The following is a 20,927-nucleotide window of genomic DNA, read 5'->3' on the forward strand; positions in this document are numbered from 1 at the left end:
TAGCCTCTCTGAAGGTGTCTTCCCTCTTGGGACGGCCAGTAGCCGCCCGCCCCTCGCTAAGGAATTGGCCAGTAGCCGACCTGAGGGTAACCAGGAGACGGCCGGTAGCCTCTCCTGCCTTCATCAGAAGGTGTCCTTCCGGAGACGGCTGGTAGTTGCTCCACACCCCCTCCTGAAGGAGTTGGCCTGTAGCCACTCCCAACTTCGTCAGACGGCCGGTAGCCGCTCCGAAGGTGTTGCCCGAGTTGGCCTGTAGCCGCTCCACACCCCTCCTGCAGGAGTCGGCCTCTAGCCACTCCACACCCCTCCTGCAGGAATCGGCCTGTAGCTGCTCCCGCCTTCGTCAGACGGCCGGTAGCCGCTCCAAAGGCGTTGCCCCTGAGTCGGCCTGTAGCTGCTCCTCATTCCTGCTGAAGGAGTCGGCCTGCAGCCGCTCCCGCCTTCATCACATGGCTGGTAGCCGCTCTGAAGGTGTTGTCCCTGAGTCGGCCTGTAGCCGCTCTCCACCCCTCCTGCAGGAGTTGGCCTGTAGCAGCTCCTGCCTTCGTCAGACGGCTGGTAGCCGCTCCGAAGGTGTCCCTGGGTTTGCTGGCAGTTATTCACCCTCTCAGGCCACGGCCAGTAGTCGGGCCTCGGCGCCTTGTGGTCGCGCCCTAGGAAAGCCACGGCCAGTAGCCGGGCCCCACGGCCGGAAGTGGCAGAGAGCAGCCCCGCCGCCCCAGCGTGAGGCAAGTTCCCTGACCCCCGACGCACAGGAAGTAGAGTACTGGAGAGGCCCTATAGCTTCTCCCGGCCTCTGCTCCCTACGACTGGCCCTGGAAAGAACCCACCTGACGGATCCTGACGCAGACAGGTGCCGCAGCCCCTCCCTGTCGGCGCCGCCTAGCTCTGAGGGCCGCAGCCCTCGGGAACCACGGGCCCTCCCCAGAACGCCCGGGCGGGAACTCCCTACGCCTCGACGGCGGAGGACCTCTACCTCCGGCAAGAACCTGAACGAGAAGTTCGGCCCCAGTCCTGAGTCCTGCCTCTCTCTTATTTGTCCTACCCCCGGTCTCCAAAGAGAACCCCACTATGTGTTAGGTGTTTTAGGAACGGGAAGTCGAGCCTTAAACACCTATAAAAACCTATCCTTACCTTACTTTAGAAGGAAAATAATTTCTCCCAAAAAATAAATTCAAATTTTGGAAACAACTTAAAAAACTGTATTAGTGAAGAAATTTACATAAAACTCTGCGAAAATGAAGCAAACAGAAGATCCAGCCAACCCATGCAAGCATTTCATGAAGCGTCTTGAAACAGAAATATCTAAAGTCAAACTAAAGGCTCTTCCATCAAATATGCAACTTAAAATTTCATACACATTGAAATATGAAATATTATCAAATTACAAAGTTAAAGGGAAAAAAAAAAAATCGGTTAGAGCCGTGCGGCCCGTACGTGGGCGCCATGCAGCTTGAAACCGACATCGACAAGAGGCGTGAGTGACGCTGTGGCATAGCATTCCAAAAATTTTTAAGGTGGGTTGTCAGGCAGCATCACATATCCCTAATTAGTCACCGCGAGATAATGCAGAATATTTGGAATGTGCAGACAATCATAGGGCGCTTCTATATTGAAATTAGGCATCAAACTTCAGTCTAATGACTACCGAATCGAGGGAGCAAGAGCCCTATGGAAGTTGAACTTACCCGAATATTCGGTTTCTTGGTAATTCACCAGAGTACGTTGGTGTACCCATTTTCATACATACCTGCAGTAGGTATGAAGAAGTATGACTTCGGTTATGACATTGTCATGACTGGTAAAAATCCGTTTGGCATGAGACTGGCGAGCCGCGTCAACTCCGCTGTTGTAGTGTAGCCAGTCACTGTACTTTATTAGCCAGTTAAGGTAGGATCAAACTGCAGGAGAGGTCCCTTTAATACATTATGAAAATTTAGTAACAGATTATCATCCATAACTGTAAATTCTTATATGACACCCAGATTCTGCAGAAATATTTGTTAGTAAAGATCATGTACGGTAATTCATTCAGGACACCTAAATTCTGCAAAAACACGTTACTCAAAAGCTCAAAGTTAAGTTTGTTGATGTCGGCATTAGCTTTTTACAGAGGGCAATGGATCAATTTACATCCAAACCTCATTCGTCTCTAGATCGTTCAGTTGGGTTAGGTTAGGGTAACCCTTAAGGAAACATAAGGCCACTTTCTTAAAACTAACAAAAATTTTCTACCTACCTTTGGATTAATGCAGTGACTGCAAAGGTTTACACATGTGCATTTTTGTGTATGAAGAGGAACTGTCAATAAACAATGAAAATGTTACAGAAAATAGGTTAGAAAAGTGGTAAATATACTAAGAGGGCTGTACTTGATTTTATGGTTAAAACATGTTTCTTCTGAAGGTTTTTGTTGTGGTTTTGACCTTCGGTTCTGACGGAAATGCTTTGTTTGCCCTCCACCCCCCCTCCCCTACAATTTAGGGGATCTGTGGGAATGTGGGGTTTTGGGTGGGGAAATGAGGGAAAACAAAGCAAATCCGGGTATTTATGTGAAAATCATACAAAAAATAACCATCGGAAAAAACATTTTAACCATAACCAAACCTAACCCGGGCAAACCAAATCTTACCTAACCAAACTTAACCAAACCTAACCTAACCACCAACCCCTACCTAACCAATCCAAACCTAACCTAACATAACATAACATAACCTAACTAAATTTACTAAGTGAGAATGTGAAAGAGCTGGTCTCTTCCAAAAATGTTCCTTTGAAATGAGCAACAGTAAAGCCACAGCGTTTCTTGGTTTTGGGAATAACGTATGTAACGTCACAAACCCGTTGTCTTTTGTACTTACGGTATCTACAGGGTCACAAACAACATGAACACCTCACAGATGATTGAAGGACACCATGTGCAGCTAAAATTTCTAATGTTTTTTCATTATCTTTATAGAAGTCCTTCAAAATCTGTTGTGGAAGAGGGGAACAGCCAGCACAAAGACGCACCATGTTGAAAGTAAATTTGAATTCAAGGATGGAATCCTAATAGGAAATTTGAGTTCACTGATGTGCTGCTCCCGTGCAAGTGAAGTGAAAACGAGTGCTGATTGGAGCAAAGGCGCCACTAGATGGCACAGCCATCAGTCTAGCCGCAGGCCTTGTGGGAGAGAGGTAAGATAGATCGCCCCACCGCCTCCCCACTTGATACTGGATACGGTGGGTTTATTCTTGTGGATCCAAAAATGTCGTCAGACATAATTTTTATAAGAAATGCGATGGTCACCATGCCCTGGATAACACTTGGAAACAAAAAAGAATTAGAAAAATGACCCCGATCACCAGTGCAGTGAGTACGGCCCTCTTAGTAATAAATATAGAAAAAGTTTGGTTAGGTTAGTATAGAATTGGTTAGGATGAGGTTGGGTTGTTAGGAAAATTTAGATTATGTTTGGATAAATAGGCAGTGGTAAGGGTAATTTCGTTATCCCGTTCTGTGGCGGAGCCTTTGTCGGCTTTCTGGCCCCCAGTGCTGAGGGTTTGGGAGGCTGTGTGACACAGTGTCAGCCATTTACAACTTTTTTTTTTTTCCTGTGAATATACCTGAAAAGCAGTCAAAATAAGCCCAGTGTTAGTAAAAGTGCTCACTACAGCTGTTTTCTGCCCGAAAACTGGTGTCTTGGTTCAGCACGGCCAGCTTTGCATCAGATGGCTACTTTCAGATAGGTACCACCAACGGCTGATGTGGATAGATAGTCCAATTTGGTGTGGAGTGTGTGGATGCATGTATAGTCGCGGCACACGACTCTGAGGTTGTCATTATCGTACCCTGGCAACCTACCCATCAACAGTGCTTCCGGTTTCATGTATAATATGTTCGCGTATAGTAACATTCGTTTATAATATATTTGTTTCGTGTATAATATCATAGTTTCGACTGTGGCCGCTTTACGTAAACCAGGTTGCATTTTCATACTACAAGTACCCGGTACTATAGTCGTGGCGCACGACTCTGAGGTTGAGATTATCTTTCCCTGGCAACCTAAGTGTGAAAAGTGTGTCCAATTTCGTATCCTGTTATACACAAATCATATTATTATTCACGAATATCATCATCATCCGGACCTCCTTTGCCCTTGGATGGGAAAGGAGGTCCGGATGATGATGATGATATATTTGTGAATAATGAATTGATTCATGTATAATAGGATATGAAATTGAATGCATTTTTCACACGTAGGTTGCCAGGGTAAGATAATGTCAACCTCAGAGTCATGCGCCACGACTATAGTACTTGTAGTATGAAAATGCAACCTGGTTTACGTAAAGCAGCCACAGTCGAAACTATGCTGGTGGGAAGTTGGGGTTCCATGCTAATTTTATGTACATTTACATTCATGTTTTTTGGATTACATTGGTGTAAGGCACTATAAACACTGGCATAAAGCACAATAGCTAAACACTCATGCTGCACACAGTCACATTAATTATGGCATATCACGTTTCTTCCGTTATTTTCCTTACATTACTTGAATTTACGATTTACTTCTCTTTGCTGACATTTATGGTACTTATATTACTTTCATTATAGACACAATTATGCATCAGTCAGCTCATCACTTGGAAGTTCTCCAACTTTGACCGTAAGTTGAGAGTAAGCACAATATCTTTGGCGGTGCGGCTTGACCCAGATTCGCGTCAGATGACTACTTCCAGATACCATCAGTGGCTGGTGTGGATAGATACCATAGTCCATTTTGGTGTGGAGTGGATGGATGCATGGAGTACTTGTTGCATGGAAATGCAGCCTGGTGTATGTAAAGGGCCACAGTTGAAACTGTGATGATGGGAAGTTGGGGTTCTGTGCTAATTTTACTTTTTCCACATCCCCCCCCCCTTCTTTTTTTAAACCAGTATAAGGCATGGGAGGGGAAGAGGGATGTTTCATTCCTCACACACTTAGGGCAGAGTTGTTGCACTGTACAGTACATCCCGTGTGTTCTAATTGTGTAGTCTGAAAAGCTTAGTTGAAGTTAGTCAAGGAGGATCTCCAGCTGTCGGACCAGGGGAGCGGCAGTGGGACGTGATGATGGACTGCCTACTTCATGTGACTATGAAGAAAGCCGCAAACTCATGTCCAGAGGAGAGACAGCAGCTGACAACGTGCTAAATTTAGGATCCGTCGTTGAAGGTGTGGTTTGACATTGTGATAGTGGCAGAGCAGAGGTGGACTGAGTGGGGGTCAGAGGCCTGAAAAAGGAGTCGATCTTGGACTGGCAACAGGAACAATGATTCAGTTGTCAGATGACACTCTCCCACACGGAATGCAGATCCTCCACGAGGCGAAGAGGCACCACCTCTCTGTCACATTCTGGGTGCTCAGCATACTGAATCACCTGCTTGAGATGTGCCTAGAATGTGCCCAGGCTGGAGCACTGCACTTCTCCAAGTCATCCACATTGTCCTCATCATCCTCATCTCTCTACTCTGGCAGGGCAGCAGCAGCAGAAGTGGTGATCTTGAAGTTGGACAATCTGATAGCTGGGATTGCCACCATCATCGTCTAACCACTCCTGCACATAATCGACATCCACAGCCTCATCAGCGTTACGAAGACGAGTGTAGGAGTCGCCCATGTTAAAGCCCAGAAAGTCATGTCTGCTCTCGTGTCTCTGAAGGAGACGAGACCAACTATTTTGCAGAGATTTCCTTCCGTGCACTCACCCAGTTGTACACAGCAGACTTCAGGTTGTAATGCTGCAGGTTTTCCAGTGTCCACTGCCCTCGTTTGTCCAGCCTTATCCTTGTCCTTGAGACCAACCGTCACGTTGACAAGGAACCTCCGTCGATACAGCCTCTTCATGGCTACATTCTCACCCTGGTCCTTTGGTTGAATCAGAGCAGTGGTATTAGGTGGTAAAAACATGCACCTAATGCGACTGTCATCTGCAACCAATTCTTCCTCGGTGGGATGTGCGGGGACATTGTCCAGGAGAAGAAGAGCCTTTACCTGGTCATGAGGGATAGGAGCCCCCACAAACTGGAAAAAGATGCCACTGCTCGCCAGATAACTTAATGTAAAATGCAAAAGTGGGGTCAACTTGAATTACGCTCTGTAATACAATTTTTTTGTTACTTTCCTGAAAATAGGATATTTTTTTATTTATCTACATATAATACTGGAGAAAGAATGGTTTCTTTACCAAAATACAGTATAATAGAAATGGAAGGTTGCGTCCATCTCAGTTTAGGGACTGTCTACATGTGATTATTATGTTGCCTGAGTATTGATCACAGTCATTTTCTTAGGTGGTGAATGTACATTGTTACGGAACAGAGAAAACTGTCCCGCAAAGTTCCAGGTTCAAAACAAAGAGTTAGGTAAAATTACAAGTTAAAGTTTAATGCTCAAACTTACAACAAAACATTCAGGACTCATAAGGATAATGTAATGGCAAAAAACAGGTTAAATATATGGTTAACTGCAATAGCCTCTATTAACACGAAATTAGCAAGAGTAAATTTATCTAAGTCAGCCCTGATAAAATGAAAATACACTGAATAATGCTCAGTTAATGCAAGATAAATTATTACAGATACAAACTATTATTAACAATTGGCTGACATAACCTTACATTAATCACAAAAACCTTACTAAGCCCAAGAATCAACACCTCATGCTACACAGTACAAGAAAAAATGCAACAACACTTATACTCAAATTACACAGCTGCTAGATGGTTGGAGACTTCCTGAGCACTCACAATAATAACAACTGTACAGGGGAGGACAGAGATGTGAACAAAATGAGGAGTAGATCTAAGTGGCAATTAATGTAGAGACTGAGCTCATTATATAGGGGCCGGCAGAGCTTGATACAACTTGTAAGGACGCGCAAATGAAGCCAGAGGGGACAAAGAGTTGACAATCCTGCTCTGAACAACAGAAAGAACGACTTACTCTACTATAAGGGAGGACGGGGGGAGTGAGGTAGAACACGCTCGTGATCAAACATGCAGCATACTGTACGTTAGAATTACACAAAGGATGATGAAATCATAGGCTATGTAACAACATCTGTAAGGAAAAATTGTATATGTGTATAAAGAAATTGTATCTTACATAAGAAATGAGGGAAATATGGTACTTAAACAATCGAAGATCATATGAACCCACTCAGCTCATATGGAGGCGCTTCCTCATGGGCAGCATGGTGTAGTTTGTGCACCCGCCGCCAGGGGCCCAGGACGGCGCTGGTGTGTATACACCACACCTGACTCCCGCGTCCTTTGAAATTACCCGATGATTCTGGAAAATATAGTGTCATGGTCCACTGTGCAGGGAAAATGTATGTGGAAAAATAGACTGTAGCAGAACTGAGACGTTTTCTCAAAGCAAGAGGAATAACATGCCTTTAAAAATTCGTGTTGGCTGATCTCGGCCCCGTACGATTTCAGCCATACAGTTCTTACAATTATTAAGTGTATAATGGATAGAATCATGTCAGGATTTGCCAGATGAAAGATGACGATCTTTGGAAACTGTATGATATATTTTTCCAACAACTGAGATTCATAACACTTGGTAAAAATGTGCTGAATGCAAAAATACACAATAAGCTTTCATGCTTTTTAGTAAACTCCATGGAAAGCTTTTCAGCTTAAATCTCGTTTACAGCAGCAGTAAAATATCTACAATGAATATAATACTGGTATAATGCTTTATACATGAGTAATAATCCCGACATAAATTTTTTTAAAGGAAGGTATACCAGCTCTGAGTGGGTAGAGACCCCACGCAGTTTAATGATCCGGTGAACACTGGCAACTTTTAGGAGTTTGTGGGGACTCCTCTTGCAAATTCCTCCATTTGATAACGGCTGACCTCCTTGATGAAATGCCTGTGGAACCAATCTATGAAGATCTTGCAGGTAAACCAGGCCTTCACAGAATGGTACCACAACAGGAAAGACATCCATTAGCCCATGAAGGCAATGGGACTGTTTTGCATGCTCAACAATGATGGGTTTCAGCCAGTGCGACCCATTAGCATTAGCACAGCACAAAACAGATACCCTTTGCCTAAACAGCTTGTGACCAGGCACACGCTTCTTCTCATCTACCAGAGTGTTGGTGGGCACTGAACGGTAGAAGAGACCACTTTTGTTGGCTTTACGGACTTGTCTCGGAGCAAGGTTCTTCTTCTCAATCAAGCCTAACAAATTCTACCGAAATTCCTCCTCTCCCTCCTCACTAGTGTCCAAAGCTTCACCATGAGTCTTATGATTTGTAAGGCCATGTCAGAGCTTGAACCTGAACAACCAACCTTTGGATGCCGTGAAGTCTGGGACATTGTAAAGGTGGGAGAACTTGGCAGCAGCCTTCAACTCGGTGCCTCTGACAAGCATACCTGCAGCCTGTTGTTGCTGATAACCAGATCAGTGTCGAATGATCGACTTGGGCTAGCCAGGGCAGACTAATAGTCTTCAGTTTGGTATTTTATATGTTCGTCTGACCAAAGTCTGCCGTTTACTGAGTGAGTTTGTCACAGGCTTTCCTGATGTTGTGTAGGGTTGAGTGGGCCAGGTCGTACTTCTTAAGGGTGTGGGAAGTGGACCATCCTGAATCAATCTTACTCAGGATCTCTTGTTTCTTGAGAGTCATCACTACCCTCTTCCTCTTCCCTGGTGGAGGGGCCATCATCACACACTCTAGAAAGAGGCATGTAAGGAATAGCAAGGCCTCAAGTAGGTAGGGAACGACTATGAAAGCTGCAACGTGCACCGCCGTAGCAACTGTCCAGGAAGAGCTGCTCAGTACACAGTCAATGTGCAGTAACTGCGAGCTAGTGAAGGGGGTCTCTGTGGAGGACATTGGGTAAAGTAACCAGCCCGACATGGCGGCGCCTCTGGGCTGTTCTCGCGTGTCTGGGTGGAATTTTTTTTTGTGACCATAGTTTACAAATGGACGCAAGCATTTTATCCGGATAGTGGGAAAAAATGTATGAATAATGGTTTGGAACAGCTGGATCACAGTGCCCGGGTAGTAGTCGTCCAGATGATCGAGAGATTACTGTTTTGATCTAAAAACTAAAACATTAAACCTTACTTATACTGTATTTTTGAAAGTTTTTTTTTTTTTTTCTTAACTCAGTACATTATGTGTGTAGAATAGGCAAGTTATCCAACCCCTATTTAAAAAAAAAAAAGAAAAAAAAATTGCCAGACTCAAGGAGTTTTGTCCGAAACTTAAAGAAGGTGAGTGATCACTTATTTGGGTGATCCAGATAGTATGGCAGTTTTACATAAACGAGCATCAATGACAACACATAGTTTATATTTGTGTGATATGAAGTCAATCCACCAGCAAGTTTCCGAGATACAGGCCCTGACGGAAAGATGGACAGACTGATAACACAAGCTCATAAGTACAGGCAGTGCTGTATGACAGTTTTACTTTTACCTGAACGGTATTCAACCACAACACATTCTCTGTCTTTCTGTGTGATATGAAGCCAATCCACATGTTAGTTTCCAAGATACATGCACAGATGGAAAGACAGAGAACACAAAGCAGATTTTTCCTCATACAGTAGATGCTCAATTAAATGAACGCCAATTTAGCAGAAGCCAGAGATAATGGAATACAGTACTCCCTTAACATCCATGGGGGTTAGGTAACAGAGACACCCGTGTATGTTAAAAATCCGCGAATATCTGCTGCTCCTCTTAAAAACACACCTGAACCCCCCTTAACCCTTTGGCTGCAGCGGCTGTGATGACAACATACTGACAGTGTTCAATGCAGAGAAAGAGGAAAAAAATTATTTTAAACTCGTGTTTTAACCCACTTATCGTTAGTCTTGAGAACTAAAATTTTTGTCAGACAAACGTCAATCTTTCTGCTATTGTTTGCAACAAACTGCATGTTCGTAGGCACTCCAGGCATGGAGAACGATTTGAGAGAATACAAGGTGTGTTTTGACTGATGCAGGAAATAGGCCAGGGAAGCAGAACTTTCCACCAAACCACAAGATTTTCTCCATACAAAATAGGGTTACAGCCACGTTATCTCATCACAGTAATTGCAGTAATAATAAAATTAAAACACTTGTAGCTAGTCTCCTATGATTTTGTTATTATATTCCAGTGTTTATGTTGGACTTTAGTAAAACAGTAACAGTGTTAGGAAAATCATTACAAACTTTATCAGACTTCATGAGTGACTTTTATTACCACATACTTTTATAAAACATATTGATATAATGTCATGAACCATTTCATAGCATAGCTGCACAGTTTACAACTGCAAAAATGTTCAGTAGCTAATACGCGTAGCATCATGACTTCTCTGATTTATTGCAAAAATATCACAAAATTACTTGTACTGTGTATTATCACAGTAATTCACATTACAGTAAAACCTCGATATAATGGACTTCATTAGACCGGAATTTGCTTTTATTGGAATTGAGGAGCTACCGGACTAAATTCCTGTATATACTGTATATCGGAAAAAATCTGGTAAAGCCAGAAGCAGTCCAGACTGCCTGACCACTTCAGCTATGTTCACCACAATAAGGCAAAGAAAAGACCTGTTTGTCAGTGTACAGTACTGTTTTATTATATGTATCATACTATTTGATTGACCCCTAAAGCACGGGGTTGTTTTTGCTTGACTTGTGTGTCTTGCGGGCATATTCGCGCTCCGACAGACTCTCTAAAAATATTTGCCAAAAATCAGTTATTAGTCCTAGAATATTATAATTACATATGCATATGGCACATACCTTCAGCTTTTTGAGATGTTTGTTGAGCCTTCGTCGAGTACCGTAGGAGACCTCTGAAGGTAGGTAACAAAGTCTCCACTTTACACTTCTCGACAACCTGTAATATGATTACCACAGCCTGATATTATCACTAGAAACACTATTCTATGATTCTCAAATAGTTTGGAATCCATACTCAAAAAAAAAAATAACACTATGAAAGCAATGAAAATTACAAGCGCGTATGACCTTCCCACTTGCAATCGTTCGCCGCTGGTGTTGTCATCTATTATTCATAAAAACACTCACACTTTATATTTCTATTACTATATGACACTGATATACAGTACTCGTCAGAAGTATTCAGCGTTGTCCGCCGGGCGCGCAATACTTATGGCCCAAAAAGAATCACCCATTTTTGGGGGTAAGAATTGAGCCACAAGTTTGAGCTCCGAGCATGACGTCACGGTAGCCTGAGGCCTTCCGACACGCTGGTTGGTTCCCGCCTCAGTCGCCCACGGGCTGCCTGAGAGAGAGGAACTCCGCCGAGTGTCCCTCTCAAATTGCGCCATTTTTTACCGAGTGTCCCGCAGTGTTTTGGCCTTTAAAACTTTGTTATGGCACCTACCCGTGAACTATCGAGTGAAATCATATCCCAGATCATTGCTCTAAGGAGGCAGGCCACCAGACAAAGGAAATTAGTGAATTGGTTGGTGTGGCACGATCGACAGTGCGTCGTTGGTGTGCGCGGTTTCGGGAGGAAAACAGTGGTGAAGTTCCCACAAAGAAACCGAGGTCTGGTAGGCCTAGGAAAACTTCCCCAAGGTCTGTTAATGTTTTAAAACGTGCAGTGGAGTTTAATCCTCATGTGAGTGCAAGGAAAATTAAGGAGAGCAACCCAGAAGTGTTTGGTGAGGTGTCAGTGAGAACAGTGTCTCGTAGGGTGCATGAGCTTGGTTACACAAGTCACAGGCCTGTGAAAAAGCCTCTTCTCTCTAGCAGCCAGAGAATTCGTAGGCTTGCCTTTGCTAATAAATATCTAAACTGGGGTGAGGAGCAATGGTTGTCAGTGTTGTGGTCTGATGAGGCAACGTTTAGTGTTACCTGTAACAGAGGAGCACGCAAAGGTAGTGACCCACTTGACCCACGGTATGTAGAAAGCACAGTTAAACATCCTGATTCACTCATGGTATGGGGTTGTTTCTCAGGGAAGGGTTTGGGGAAGCTTGTTGTACTTCCCAAGAACCTCAGAGTGAATCAGGATGTTTACCTGGAGCTTCTGTGTGATCATTTACCAGACTCCTTCGAGCTAACAGGTGCACGAGTATTTCAGCAGGACGGTGCACCTGCTCACAAGGCCAAATCGGTCACCAATTGGCTTCGTGACTGTGAGGTATCATTCATGACTGGCCAGGAAATAGCCCAGACCTCAACCCGATTGAAAACCTCTGGTACCTCATAAAGAAGAGTCTCCAAGGGAAGGACGTGAGCTCTCTGCCTAAGCTGGAAGCTGCCATTCGTGACTCCTGGGACAAAATACCGCTCCAGCACCTCAGGAGCCTCGCCCTTTCACTTCCAAGACGTCTCAGGTCCGTGAAGAAACGTAAAGGCTACCCTACGAAGCACTAAAGGTAAATAAAATGCATTATTTATATGTTTTTTCAATGTTGAAAGGTTTGTTTCTCAGGAGGGACGCAGGGCGCTCCATACTTCTGACGAGCACTGTACAGTAGGTTCGCACAGTGCGCGTCATCAATGTGTGCGATTCGCATTGTGCGCGAGTGACCAAAAATCATAACCAAAAACCCTTGAATGCGCGAGTTTACCGCACAGAACGTGAGGCAGAGGCAAGGAGTGGCTCAAAAATGCCATTTTCTATTAGTGCGCGACCGCCCCTCACACAGCGTGTCACGTGTCGTCATGTTGATGCACAGAGGATGCAATGTTAGAAGTGTCTGCATTGGACTTTGAAGGCCAAAGTGAGTGACTTTGATGCTCCTGGGGAAGGTGCTTAAGAGCAGTCCGTGGAGGGAAGTGTTGGTGCGGTGAGGAGTGCGGCACTGTAAGTGTTGCGGCGCCTCGGAACCCATGTTATTTAAGGTCATCAGGCCTGTTGTCTACTGTTGTTAAGGTGACTACCCATATTTTTGTTATTGTAGCTATAGCTTTAGTACAGTGTCTGAAAAATATGACCTTTATTATGTCTCTAAGGGCCAAAAAATGTCCAGGTATGAGGGGGTACCTCCCATATGTAATTATTCCCATAAGATTGTGCGTTCCCAGTACGCGAATTCCCAGTGCGCGAGGTCGTGGACCGCCCAATCTCTCGCGCACTGTGTGAGCCTACTGTATATCTACAGTCTTTATCCATAAGTTTCCTTCAGTAATAGTAGTTTATTGTCACTGTAGGCATTCAATTTCTCTTTCAGTAAAATACGAAGCATTCACTTTATTGTCCTATATACTAGCGTTGAGAGTGAATCTGTCACTTTCACTTTCATAACTCAAAGTATTCATCCATGCTAGAGTGACACTTACTTTCATTGCTCCTAGTATATATACTCATATTCTTATATTACTACTCATTTACATTTCTGTTAACATTCTCTATTTTATTTACATTATTTACATTTCTATGTTATTTACACTGTGTTATGCACTGTCACTTGCAGTAACTTATAAAACTATTTTCCACTGTTCACTTATATTTACATTCATTGCTTTCACTTGCTGTTTACACATTATTTACATTTCCACTTGCACTGTTTTACTCATCATAAAGATCGTAGCCACTGTCTATCATTTTCATTGACAAATTAGCCAGTTCACGTTCCACAGCAGTCACTTAGCCCTTTACTCCTTTCCACACGAGATTTAGTAGGGGGTAGAGGTCACAGGGCTCTTTGCATGGGGCTAAAAAGCGGCGGAATTGGACAGGCGCGAATCCGACATGCTTTCACCTTGAAAGACGACAATAAACTGAATAGTGTGGTGGCCTGCCTAGGGGAAGTGCAATGCTGCCAATGTCAGCTTGGTGACAGCTGCTAATATATACCCAGTGAAATGATTGGCTGGAAATCTAGACAATACATAATAAAGTAGGTAGTTCCAGGTGAATGTAAATACAGTAGAACCTCTTTAATCCGGACCCCTTTAATCCGGATTTCTGTTAATCCGGACAAAATTTAAAAATAATAAGCTCCAAAAATATGTTGAAAGTAATTGTAAAGTCATTTTCAGTATTGACGCGGAAAGCGATCGTCATTCGTTTAGTCTCGGATCACGCTAGGTCGCAACTAGGGCGCCTGTTTAAACACACGCTAGCATTCGTTCCATCAACTAGTTCACCAACCTTTTATATTTTTACGCTGTATTTCAAAGGTTAATCCTCCTTACCACGCCCCTTAATGCATGTGTAGCTTCTGTAACGAATAAAGGTGTTAAAAGGAGGAGTTTGCTTACACAAAAATGGGTCAGAATATTCTGCAGTGTTTAGTGATTACTGTAGGTTATTTTTTGTACTTAAATGTGCTTTACTTGTACATCAAACATTAGCTTCTTGCCCATATGGGTGTTATCAATATGCCAAAGATGACAATGTATTTTTTGCCTACAAAAGTTTTATTTTTATTCCAAATATTAGTTAATTAATTAATTATTTTTTTTTTGCCTACATGGGCCTTAGTCACTTACTACAATTTAAAATGTAGGCTAGTTTCTTGTCATGGCCTTACTTGTAAATTATGCAATACAAAACTATCGTACATGATTAGTTTTGTCATTTTAGTACCGGTATCCTTTCATCTTTTGCAGTTACTTAGGGTTGACATATGCCACATATGTTAATAATTAACAAACATACCATATGTAGATAGAGTTTGGTATGAACTGGAGACTACCCTGATGGTCCGGACAATCTGCTAATTCGGACAACCCTTCCCCCCATATAGTCCGAATGAGAGAGGTTCTACTGTATCACTTAGGCTTCTCCTTTCCATTCTTGTATATATTTTTATTACGAGAATAGATTATACGGGATATTTCAAGGGGAAATAAACATGAAAATTAGCGAACGAGTGCACGTGAGGTGATGTCAGGTGATAATTAGCCAATTCCAGGTGTATGGCACTATCGCTTACCTTATTTCTTATTTGTATATATTATTTGGTATAAGAATAGGGCATAGGGCTTATTTCAAGGGATGGAATCAGTGGAAAATTCCAGGGAAGATTTACTTAGCGTAGCCTGGCCAGGCAGGCGAGAGGAGAGGGTAATGGAGGGGAGGTAGGGAGGGGAGTCAAGAACGGGGGGAAATGGCTAAATTGTCAACAATGGATGGGAGTACAGATGAGATTAGGAGTGCTGACTAGTGTTGGACATTGGCAGTACTAATAGATGATACAAGCCACCACTTGAAAGCCCGAGCGAATTCAAAATAACACAGAATCACAAAAGTGACGCCCCGTGGTATGGTCCCTTGCTCCCAAGCATCACGAAAGTGATGCCTCGTGGTTAAGGGGTTAATGTAGTGAAGTTATAACACAGTACAGTACTGCAATGATAGTCAAAACAGTTTAAAAACCATTCATGCTCTCTGAACTAATGTCTGATATATTGGAAGAAGTCTGAGTTTGCAGGGGGACGTCCGGATGTCGCTTTTATTGGAATTTCGCATTTTTCCTAGTGGCTTGGGCCCCAATTAATCTGTTATAGTGAGGTCGTATAGTATAATATAACACTTTCAGCCACTCTCGTATGATTTCAGTGCGATTTGGCTGCGTATTGCTTCGTATTATGAGAGAGGGGGGGGAGGAGAGGGCAGCAAACCGGTTTAGACCAGCTCATCAAGGTTTTGTGTACACGTGTGCTTGTATGTACGTATGCTGTTATTTAGTACTAGGGTAACTGTCAGTGTTTAAAGTTTAACCCCCTAAAGTTCGAGTCACTCATCCACCAAATAAATTTTTCCACATAAGTTATGTGTATCAATTAGTGTGGTATCACTAAATCACTTGTATTTTATCACAATAGCTAATTCACAGTATAACATAAAATAACACTTTCAACCACTCTGGTATGATTTCAGTGTGATTTGGGTGCGTATTGCTTCGTATTATTTACGAGAGAGGGGGAGGGGCAGCAAACTGGATTAAACCAGGTCATCGAGGGTTTGTATACAGTACTATTATTTAGTACTAGGATAATTGTCAGTGTTTAAAAGTTTAACCCCTAAAGTTGGAGTCACTCATCCACCAAATGAATTTTTCCCCATAAGCTATGTGTATCAATTTGTGCGATAACAAATAGTGCTCGCTCGCACATCCACCACATAGGTGCTTTAATTGGGACCAAGGTGTATTTACAAACAATACAGTAATAAGGGCAAGAAAAGCTATAAAAACAGTTAAAATTTTCACTTTACCTGTTCTTGGTGATGGGAGGAGGGTCATCAAGTTCATCAGGCGTTTCAACCGTTACCAGCTGATTTCCGATAAGCTAATGACTGAGGCTCTTACATGCAAAGCTTTGGTATGACCAACCAGTCACGGAGCTTTCCCCCTGTATCAGTTGGTAAACACAACAAAGCCCTTCGCTGCCAAGATTGCAAAGGAGAACATGGAACTAACTTTTCCCCTGATGGATTTATGGCAGGTCAGGTCAGGTGCGGGTAAGGGGATGGGTCTGTTATGATGTGGCAGGGGTAAACCAGTTCTGCTGTCGGTCCCTGCTGCGGATGTCACTGATTGCATTGCGCAGTTGACCCTTGAGCGGTGTGATGCGGTGAGGATCTGTCCGTTCTCCCCTTTGGAGCTAAGATGCGAATGAATGTGTTTGAATGGATGAGTAAATGGAGAGTGAGTCGTCCTGTCTCGGCTACCTCCCTTTCCTTGGGGGAAGCAGCCTAGGTATATAGATAGATAGAATAAATGACGTGACCAAAAGGAAGAGTGTTATATTTGATTCACTGGATAATGCCGTCAGTAAAACAGCCATGAACTGTGCCTGGGATAATGTTACATTTGCATGAACAGTGTCAGCAGAGTTTGAGATAAAATGCTTCAGTGAATCCGGTCCCGGTACTGTATCCACCTGCGGATATTTAAAACCGTTTATGTTATATACACCCATGGATATTTAAAACCGTTTATGTTAAAAATGTGGAAGTTAAAAGATGACTGTAATGTTTTCCTGGTATTTTTTGTCCTGTTTAAGGGAAAATTTCCGTTAAAATGAGTGTACACCAAGCCCTTGTTTTTCGACAATTTGTTGTTTCAACGTTAATAAATCTGTACCCTTTTTCATTGTTTGACATGGTTATCCCTGCCATTTCGACAATTCAAACCGCACACCACAAGACAGACCGGCTGAGCTGCCCGTCGTCTGCACTTTGCCCTGCTGGTCGGTTGTCTCTTCATCTGTCTGCATTTCTTTTTGGCCTCGTGGAACACTACAGCACCACAGTGGCTCCACCCAAGACCCCTATTATAACCCGTCAAGCGTAGTCATGTGCTCACCAACCTGAGCGAATGTTTCGCCATCGCATGGTCGGGTGGTGATCATAGTTGCCAGATCTGAATTTGGCTACAGTACCAAACTCCTCAGTTTTCATTACCAAATTCTTAAAGCAAACATTTATTCTTGACTAATTTTATACAGTATACAAATGGAAATAATCACTCCTTATAACTAGCAGTATATTGATTATTTTCACTCTTTATAGGCTAGCAGCTTAATCAAAGAGAGCAGACAACCCACCATCAAAATCCTCTGTATCTTCATACATGAGAAAAATCTGTTTGGTAATGAATCATGCTGATTCGTTACCAAATGATTTTTCATGACTATTTTGGCTCACATTTGCTAATGAAAAATACCAAATGGCAACCCTGGTGACGATTGTGCCCATGATTAATGAATGCTTTTAATGCATGATACTGTTTTGGTGCCAGTTTTACAGAATGCACATCTTAGTTAGTTTGCACTAGGTAAGGTAGGTTATAATCATTGGGGGCCCTGGGAGCGAAGCCTCCCAGTTAACTTTCAGCGCTTCCAGTTAGGCTTCCACTGCTATTTATGGTGTTAAATTGAATACATTTGTGTTTGTTAAACTTTGGAGTGGTGATATCTTGTTCAATTGGCGGGATCAGCAGTAAATACGCTATCGAAGGCATTCAGGCTGCTTTCTTTAATATCGCTAAGTCATTATACAGTACAGTTTTTTTTTTTTTTTTTTTTTTTTTTTTTTTTAAATCAAATTTCAATCATCTGAGATGTATTGAGTACTAAAATAATTTTCCTTGAGAACGTAGGTCTGTAAGAAAACTTAAATCCCTGTCACTTTCATTCTAATATACTGGTAATGAATTTTTCCCATCTTTATTGAATATTTTTTTAGTGACGAATATGGTCAGGAACCTAACCCCCTCATTTCTTAGCAATCTTAAGAGAAAAAATAGGTTCACTATTTGACCAATTCGTTATTCAACCACTTTACATGGAATGCATCCCTGTTGAATAGTGGGGGAGAGGTGTAATTCCGTTATGGAAATTCTGTATACTGTACAATAATTCATTTGTGGGGGTATTAATTATGGGTTCAGATTGCTGTGTGCAGCATTGAGAGTTAGCATAGTTTGCTAGGTTTGGGTTGCCATCAAGGATTTGGTGGAAATTACCATGAAATACTGGAAAATTTTCCCTTATATTGAGCCTTGGTTATGGAAATTGATTTAGCAGAAAATTTGAGATAACAGAATGGGGGTTGGCTGAAGTAGTTCATTTAATTGAGCTTCTACTGTATGGTCATGGCTCGTAAAGGAGAGAGAAAATGGCAATTTTACATATGTGGGCATCAAATATGACACATACACACTCTCTCTTTGTGATAGGAAGCCAATCCATCTGGTTGTTTCCAAGATACAGGCCCAGACAACAGACGGATGGACAGGGGCGATTCCTGTATATGGTGGGGATAATTATGGTAAAGTTAGGTTTTAGGAAGTAATTTCTTAGGTTTTAGGAAGTAATTTCTTGGTAAAGATCACCATTTTAGTGGGCTATATTAGATAATTTGAACACTTTCCTAAGGAAGTCATCATCATCACCATCTGGACCTCCTTTCCCACCCTACATCCACCACAAATTGACTTTGGACCTACACACACACAATTGCTATGGGAGAGTTGTCTGTCTTTGCTTTGTGTTTCCACCTCTACGAAGTGAATTTTTTGGGCAAGAAGTAACTGGCAACTCCTCTGGCGTTGGCGGGAGGTGGTGAAACACACAGCACATCAGTGCTTGCCCAGAAGTAAGAGTGGGAGTATAATATTGTTCCAGTCGCTCTGAACTTTCACCTCCCACTTTTTTCGTATTAATTACTGTTTGCCCTGTTATTTTCCTAGAGTCAAGTTGTCATGCCTGGAAAGTACGGCTCAAGGGATGAGAGGGTCTGTATCATTGCATGGAGGCAAGATAATGTCCCTATCAATGATTTGTGACTGTACAGAACGTGTTAAGTCGAACGTCATGAAGATTCTTGCTGCAGCGCGCGGCCTGCCACCCGATGTCGTACCAGAGCACAGGCATGGCGGTGGAAAGAAGAGGACGACTCCCAGAGGTAAGATACGCTTCTGAAGAGGGAAGTAATCAAGAATCCTTGACTGACAGCAGCAGAATTGAAGAGAATGCATCCCCAGCTGTTACAAGACGTTTCAATTCGAACTATCCAACACCGCTTGCAGAAGGAGCTGGGTTTGTCAGGCTGCACCGCAGCTAAGAGACCACTTTTCACTTACTGCATGAAGAAGCAGCACATTCATTTTGCCAGGAAGTATGCACACTGGACATCGGATTAGTGGAGAAAAGTTATGTTGTCCGATGAAAGCACATTTCAAGTGTTCCAGGTGTGTTCTGCCAAGGTTCATCGCCCTCCTCCTGTAGTCGATATGACCCTGCTTACATGATGCCGACTGTTAAGCACCCACAATCAGTAATGGTATAGGATGTTTCTCTGGTGAAATGGGAAGGGGAGGCGTCTACTTTCTTCCTAAGAACTTGATGATGAATGGTGGCCGGTACATTCAAATTCTGAAAGGTCATCTGTTAAACATATTTGCTGTTCATGGGTGAGACTTTTTCATGCACGATTCAGCTCCGTGTCACAAGTCAAGAAAGGTGACAAAATGGCTTCAGGATAATTGGATTGAGGTCCTCGACTGGTGTGGCAACAGTCCAGATCTAAACCTGATAGAAAACTGCTGGGCAAAGATGAAAAAAATCAGGGCAGAGAAGAAGACACCCAATCTGGACAACCTCAAGACTGAACTGACAGATGTTTGGTGTAAAGAAATGTCCTTAGATTACTTTAGAGATCTAAGTGATTCCGTGCCAAAATGCATGCAACTGGTCCTGAAAAACAAGGGAAACATGATTTCATATTAATGAATGGCATTTCGTGAACAAACATTGTGACATACTATGATTTCTGTGTTCTTTAATATGGTACCTTGAGGGGGGAGGTCCTAAGTCAATTTGCGGTAGCTGTAGGGCAGTGTGAGGAGTAACAATGTCCAGACAGCCCAAATTTGCTCAGTCAAATGGGCCACGCATCCATTCACTCATCATTCAAGCTCCCGGAATCCTGGCTCTATTGGATACATCAAAATCATTCACCACGTTCTGTAGCTTCACAAACCTATCTGATTGAGTCAGTCCGGACGCTTCCACATTAAAAGGGGTGCCAAATCTCTAATCATGCACATCCCCTCACAACATTCATCCAGCCAGCTCAATCTCTTGTCAGATCCATAGCCTCACCGACTTCCAAACCTCTCTTCTTCACACACTCATCCACCATATCTCTTCACCTTCTCCTTGGCCTACCTTGTCTCCTTCATCCTTCAGATTCGCCCAGATATACCTTTTTCACCACTCTATTATCCATTCTCTCCACATGACCATTCCATCTCAGTACACTCTCTTTTATTCTAGTGTCCACCGACGTCTTCCCTCCACATCTTTCACCATCTATTCATCCATTATCCAATCCTACATTGCCCCATGAGGAGCGTAGGAGCCCGGGGCTAGGCAGTTGGTCCTGACATTTAAGATGAGAGTGACCAGCCTCACTCATCCCCCAGTGGCATTACATGAGGAAT

General features: G+C 42.9%; 1 protein-coding gene across 1 annotated transcript in view; it reads left to right on the forward strand.

Moving 5' to 3' along the window:
* Window positions 1-1,406: 1,406 nt before the first annotated feature.
* Ssb-c31a (single stranded-binding protein c31A) overlaps window positions 1,407-20,927 on the forward strand; it is a 123,515-nt gene continuing 103,994 nt past the window's right edge. The window contains exon 1 of the mRNA XM_080267137.1: window positions 1,407-1,517. The gene's annotated coding sequence lies outside the window, so the exon portion shown is untranslated. The remainder of the gene's footprint in view (window positions 1,518-20,927) is intronic.

This window comes from Coenobita brevimanus, chromosome 23 (assembly GCF_032717465.1).
Source record: "Coenobita brevimanus isolate Jiangsu-jjx chromosome 23, ASM3271746v2, whole genome shotgun sequence".
Classification (NCBI taxonomy): domain Eukaryota; kingdom Metazoa; phylum Arthropoda; class Malacostraca; order Decapoda; family Coenobitidae; genus Coenobita; species Coenobita brevimanus.